The following is a 7,101-nucleotide window of genomic DNA, read 5'->3' as shown; positions in this document are numbered from 1 at the left end:
CAATGGAGGTAGAGTATATAGTTATGTATATGAGTATGTGTCCATAAATAAATGAATATATATGTTTTTTTCCCTTCAATTGGAGAGACCAGGCTTGAAATCAGGGAAACTGCTTCAAGGCTGAGCATTACTGTGGAAGCATCACAGCAGCCAAGATTCATGTGTGATGGCCACTCTGACTTCAGTTGGAGAGAAATCTGTGAATCTCATATCAAGATCAAGAAAAAACAAAAGAGTCACTGTGAATCTGATGAAGATGGAAAGAGTTTCAGACAAAGTTCAGTCCTAATTCACTGCAAGAGAAAGGTATCAGGGAATGGCTGTTCACAGGATCAGAAATATACTGAAAGCTCTACTGGACAGGCAAGGCCTATTGAGTCTCTTGGGAAGCCTCTGGAAGTGCAAAATTATCAATGTAATGAATGTGAGATGACCTTCAGGTTGAATTCAGAGCTAATTGGACACCAGAAAGGTCATCCCAGAGAAATGCTTTATACATGTAATGAAGATGAGAAGGCCTTCACTGATACTTCAAAGGTTATTGACCACCTAACAATTCATAGTGGAGGGAAACATTATGAATGCGTTGAATGTGATAAATCCTGTAAGCAACAGTTATCACTTACTCACCATCAAGAACTTCATTCTAGCCAAAATCAACATAAATGCATCCAATGTGGACGGACCTTCAGGCAACATTCATCCCTTATTTCCCATCAGAGAATTCATACTAGAAACAAATCTCATGAGTGTCATAAAGGTGGTAAAATTTTCAGAGAATATTCCTCTTGTAGTGTACATCGGAGAAGCCATGGTGTAATGAAATCTTATCCTTGCAATCAGTGTGGTAAGACCTTCACTGAGAGGAGCCATCTGATTATACATCACAGAATTCACACTGGAGAGAAACCTTATGAGTGTAATCAATGTGGAAAGGCTTTCAGATGCAGCTCCAATCTCACTGTACATCAGAATCCACACTGGAAAGAAACTTTATGAATGTAATCAATGTGGAAAAGCTTTCAGACAAAACTCTACCCTTGCTGCTCATGAGAGAATTCACACTGGAGAGAAACGTTATCAGTGCAGAAGGGCATTTAAACAGAATGCTCACTTTGTTTGACATCAGAAAACCCACACTGCAGAGAAATCTTATGAATGTAATCATTGTGGAAAGGCTTTCAGATTTAACTCCAACCTTGCTGTACATCAGAGAGTCCACACTAGAAAGAAACCTTATGAATGTAATCAGTGTGGAAAATCTTTGAGTTCCAACTACAGGCTTACTTGTCATCAGAGCATCCATACTGCAAAGAAACCTTATGAATGTAATCAATGTGGAAAGGCTTTCAGATCCAGCTCCAGTCTCACTGTACATCAGATAAGCCACAATGGAGAGAAACCTTATGAATGTAATCAATGTGGAAAGAATTTTAGACATAGTTCTTCTCTTGATATACATCAGAGAATCCACACTGGAGAAAAACCTTATGAATTTATTCACTGTGGAAAGACTTTCAGACAGAAATCCAGTCTTTATTGACATCAGAGAATCCACACTGGAGAGAAACCTTATGGATGTAGTCACTGTGGAAAGACTTACAAAGACAGGAGCAGTTTTGCTGCACATCAGAGAATCCATACTTGAAAGAAACCTTATGAAATCAATGTGGGAAAACTTTCAGTTTTAGCTCCTGGCTTACTGTATATCAGAGAATCCACCCTGGAGAGAACCTTATGAATGTAACCATTGTGTGTGCATTTTACATGTAGTTATTCTCTTGATAAACATCGGAGAATCTACACTGGAGAAAAGCCTTATAAATGTAATCACTGTGGAAAGTCTTTCAGACAGTGTTCCAGTCTTACTCTACATCAGAGAATCAACACTGGAGAGAAACCTTATTACTGTAGTCAATGTGGAAAGAATTTCAGATGTAGTTTGGCTCTTGCTGTGCATCAGAGCATTCACACTGGCATGAGACTTTATTAATTTATTCAACGTGGAAAATATTTCAGACAATACTCCAGTCTTGCTGAATAACAGAAACTCTGCACTGGAGAGAAACTTTATGTATGTAATCACTGTGGAAAGACTCTCAGATGCAGTTCTGGCTTCAGCACAGTTTTAGAGATCCCAGCTTTCATAGTGTTCATGTACCCCTTTTTTCTCTAACATGCTATTGTTTTCCATTTCTCAATAGTATTCTGTAGCATTCACATCCCATAATCCCATCAGGCATTCCCCCAGTTCATTATCACTTGTTTCCTGTTGTGTTTTTTTTTTCAGTTGACATGAAAACTTCTGTGTAAATATTTTGGTAACTGTTAGACATTTATTTATGGAATGATTTCCTTAGTATGTGGCACAGTGGACACAACACTCCCTCTGAAATCAAAAGACCTTAGTTCAAAATCAGTCTCTGATATATCCTAGTTGTGTGACCCAGGAGAAATCACTTATCCTCTCAGTGCCTTAGTTTTTCCTATCTCTTGTAAGACGTGTATACTAATAACACCTATCTCTGAGGGTTGGTGTGTGGATCAAATGGGAGAATACATATCAATTACTTTGCAAGTCTTAAAACAATCTTTGAGTGCTAGGTATTCTGATCATCCTTGGGTCATAAGTGTCAGTATTTGGTTAAAAGGTTTGGACAATTCAGTCATTTTTTAAGAAATGTTATTGCTTTTCAAAACAGTGTAGAGTAAGGCAGTATGTTGTAATTATAGGGCACTGGGTTTAGAATCAGGAATGCTTGAGTTCTACTCCTGCCTGAGATGCTCTCTTATTTTTTAACTCTGGGCAAAGAACAACCTCTATTTGCCTCAGTTTGATCTTCTCTAAAATGGAGAGGTTGATTCCAGGGACTGTAAGCAAAGCAACCAAGAGAAAGGCAAATTGGACCCAAGCCCTACAAGAATTCCTAGAAGAACTCAAAAGGAAATAATAAAGAGGAAAAGAAGATTTTAAAAATCAAACCAGAATGTTAGAGGAAAATTGGGAAAATAAATAAAAGCAATTGAATTAAATTGTGACTTAATAAAAGAGGCACAAAAAATACTGAAAAAACTTCCTTAAAAATCAGATTTGTCCAAATGGTCAAAAGAGGTTCAAAATTTCCCTGAAGAAAATGATCCCTTCAAAATTAGAATTGATTAAGTGGAAGGTAATCACACCATGTGTAATCTAGAAACAGCACGAAATAAAAATTTAAAAGAGAAGAAAATGTGAAATCTCTCATAGGAAAACTAGTGGCCTAGAAAAGAGATCAAGGAGATATGAGGAATTATTAGATTCCCTAAAAGCCACGGTAAAAAACAAAAGAGCCTAGATGTTAAACATCAAAAAAAATACAAAGAAGTCTCTTCTCTTAAAACTAGAGAGTGAAGCAGAAATTCAAAGAACCTATTGGTCATCTCCAGAAAGGAATTCCAAAATGAAAAGTCCCAGGAATATTGTAAACAAAATCTAGAATTTGTAGGTCAAGAAGAAGTTAATGCCTGAAAAAAAAAATCATTCAAATACCATGGAGCTCCAATCTGGGTCTACAAAATTCAGTAGACACTACTTTTATGGACTGCAGAATTTGGAATATGATATTCCAGAAGTTAAAGGAGGTAGGATTAAAATTAAGAAAAATCAATTCAGCAGAACTTAGTATAATTCTACATGTGAAAAATGGATATTTAATGAAACAATTTTTAAGGACTCCTAAAGAGTCTAGAACTGAGTAGGAAACTTGACACAAACAAAATCATGAGAAGCAAAAATAAGTCAATATGAGTGAGACATCATAAGGGACTTGAAAAGATTAAACTTTTTACATTCCTATGTGGGGAAAAACTTAGAATTTTATGATCATTAGGTTGTTTAGAAGGAGATGAGTCACAGGGAATGGTTATGAGTCCATTGTGTTGGGATGGTCTTAAGAGTAGAGGAGTGAAAAAGGGATGCACTGGGAGAGAGGGAAGGGAGAGGAAAAATTGGTGAAATTAAACATGTAAAAAATTTCAAAGAAGACTTTACACTGGGAAGAAAAACAACTGCTTCATGGTAGGAAGTGTATGTCTAAATTTGTATGCACATATGTCCACAGGCAAGTAGAAGGGGAAAGAGCTAAGAGAATGGCTAGGGGTAAGAGGGAGAGTATATTCAGGGAAGTTAGGGTTAATGATCACAAGCAAGGCAGGGGGAATGAAGAGGGGACAGGGTAAAAAAGTGAAGGATAAATACAAGAGAATAAGATGGAGGGAACTGCACAGCAGTTATAGTTGTGATGATACTCACCCAGAATATAGAAAGGGAGACCAGGATAGATTAAAAACCAAAATCCAACAATATGTTGTTTCTAAGAGAGGCATGTCAAACAGAAAGACATGTATACTTCAAAGAGTGGGTTGGAGCAGAATTCATAATGCTTCAGCTAACGTAAAAAGAGAATGGGCAACAATCCTGATCTCAGACAAAGACAAAGAAAAATACCCCTAATTGAAAGAGGTAGATTGGGTGGCATAATGGATAGAGTGCTGGGCCTGAAGTCAGAAATAGTCTTCTTCCTGAGTTCAAATCTACCTAAGATACTACTAGTACTAGCTGTGTGACCTTGGTCAAGTCACTTGACCTGGTTTGCTTCAGTTCTTCTTCTGTAAAATGAACTGGAAAAGTAAATGGCAGACCACTTCAGTATTTTTGCAAAGAAAACCCCAAACAGGGTCAGGAAGAGTCAGATATGACTGAAAGAACTCAACAACAAGATAAGTAAAGTCCACTTTGTTACAAAGCACCATATTAAGTGAATTAATAACAAAACTGAACATGTATGGACCAAATGACAAAGTACAGACATCCACTTTTGGGTGATCTTTTTTTATTTCAACTAAAATACAAAATCAGAAGAGAAACCAGATTCCATGTGCACAAAAGACCATAAGAGAGGATTCAGTATAAAACAACGAATTTCCATTTGAAGAAAACCTGTATGATAAATATTACACATTGTTTTCAAAACTGTTCAGCTTTGCTTCCTTACAGATTTTGTTCTCTGCTGTGCATTTTTACTTTACTGTTTTCCTCCCTTACCCAAATCCTAAAAAAGGCTACTATTAAACATGGATATGTACATAAACATGCTTATAAAAAAACACATACACATGTATGTGATATCATCCTCTGCTTATTTCCTATCATCTGCTTGTCTGAAAGTGGATAAGATCTTCCTACATAAGGCCAAGCATTTCTGTGCTTTTTTAAATCAGTTGCCTCATTTCCTGCACCCCAGCAATATTCCAAACCAATCAAATCCTATCTGAAAGATTGTCTATGAAAGTTTCCCCCCCAATTCTCTGCATTCCTCCTATTGTTTGCTACATAGGTTTTGTTTCCGTAAGAAAATTTTAATTTAACAATCAAAATTACCCATTTTAGACTTCAATAATGCTCTCACCCTGGAAGATAGTTACAGGTCTGGTACTGCTGAGTCTCCTTCCCCCTGATCTTTTCCCCCTGATTTCCTTAAAGTTCCTGACTTTTTGTTCTTCCAAGTGAACTTTGTGGTTTTTCTAGCTCAGTAAAATAATGTTTTAGTAAGTTAATTGTGATGACATTGAATAAATAGATCAGTTAGGTAAAACTGCCATTTAAAAAAATTACGTTGGCTTTTCCTACCCATGAACAATAAATTTACTTCAGTTATTTGTACATGAGCTTATTTTTTAAGTGTTTTTATGTTTATGTTCACAAAGGGACTGTGTCCATTTTGACAGGTGTACACTCAAGTGTTTTGTGCTGTCTAGGCATTTTAAAATGGTCTGCAATGTTGAATAATATTGCTGACACATTCTAGTTTCTCTTTTTCACTCTTGATTAAATCCATTTTAACTTTAACTTTGTCCAAGGTCATGATTACTATCCCAGCTTTTTGTTACATACTAAATTCTACTCTTGCCTTTTATTTTATGTTTGTGTATTTCTCTCATTTTCCTCGAAGCAACATGCTATTGAATTAAAATTTTTAATCTCCCATCCACTCCCGTTTTATGAGTAAATTCATCCCCTTCATATTCTAAGCTATAGTAACTTGTGAATTTTCCTCCTTCCTAGTTTTCCTGACTATATTCACCCTTGTTTGCCTTTTCCCTCCTCACTCATTTGCTTCAATTCTATTTGTCACAATTTAAATGAGGCAAGTAGAGGTTGTTCTTTGTCCAGAGTTACACAACAAGACAGCATTTCAGGCAGGATTTGGGCCCAAGTCTTCCTGATTCTAAACCCAGTGCCCTATAATTACAACATGCTGGCTCACTCTACATTTTCTGAATAGCAATTTCAGTTATTAAAAAAGTGACTAACTTGTCCAAACCTTTTAGCCAAAGATTCTACTATGAGACTTTAGACTCAAGAAGTGAAAAGAATAGCTAGCACTTAAAGAGTGATTTAATTCTTACAAAACAACTTACAGATATTATCAAAATTGATCCTCACATCAATCTTCAGAGATAGGTATTACTGGTATATACGTCGTACAACAGATGGAGAAAACTGAGGCAGAGAGCAGTTAAGTGATTTGCCCTGGGTCACACAGCTAGAAAGTGTCAGAGACTTAATGTGAACTGAGGCCTTATGGTTCCAGAGGGAGCCTTCTACTCATTGTGCCACATACTAAAGAAATCATTCCATAAACAAATGTCTAACAGTTACCAAAATATCTATACTGATTTTTTTGTGTTAACACAAAAAAACAGGAAACAAATGTTAACCAACTGGGGAATGGCTGATGTGGTTAGGCAATGTGAATATTATGGAATATTATTAAGAACTGAAAAACACTAGTATGTCAGAGAAAAAAATCATTACGTTTAAAGGTGTGTAAGTACAGTATGAAAACTGGGATGTCTAACACTGTGATGAAGCCAGAACTGCACCTGAAAGTCTTTCCACAATGACTGCATGCAGAAGTTTGCTCCCCAGTGTGGATTCTCTGATGCTCAGCAAGATTAGATATGTTTATGAATTTTTTCTACACTGATTACATTTGTAAATTTTCTCTCCAGTGTGGATTCTCTGATGTAGAGAAAGAATGGAACTCTGTGGGAAAGTCT

At 36.4% G+C, this 7,101-nt stretch overlaps 1 pseudogene; it reads left to right on the top strand.

Moving 5' to 3' along the window:
• On the top strand, positions 1–4,180 carry LOC140508212 (uncharacterized; annotated as a pseudogene).
• Positions 4,181–7,101: the final 2,921 nt, after the last annotated feature.

Source organism: Notamacropus eugenii, chromosome 5 (genome assembly GCF_028372415.1).
Source record: "Notamacropus eugenii isolate mMacEug1 chromosome 5, mMacEug1.pri_v2, whole genome shotgun sequence".
NCBI lineage: Eukaryota > Metazoa > Chordata > Mammalia > Diprotodontia > Macropodidae > Notamacropus > Notamacropus eugenii.
Note: the sequence above shows the minus strand (reverse complement) of the source record. Positions and strands in the feature narration are given on the sequence as shown.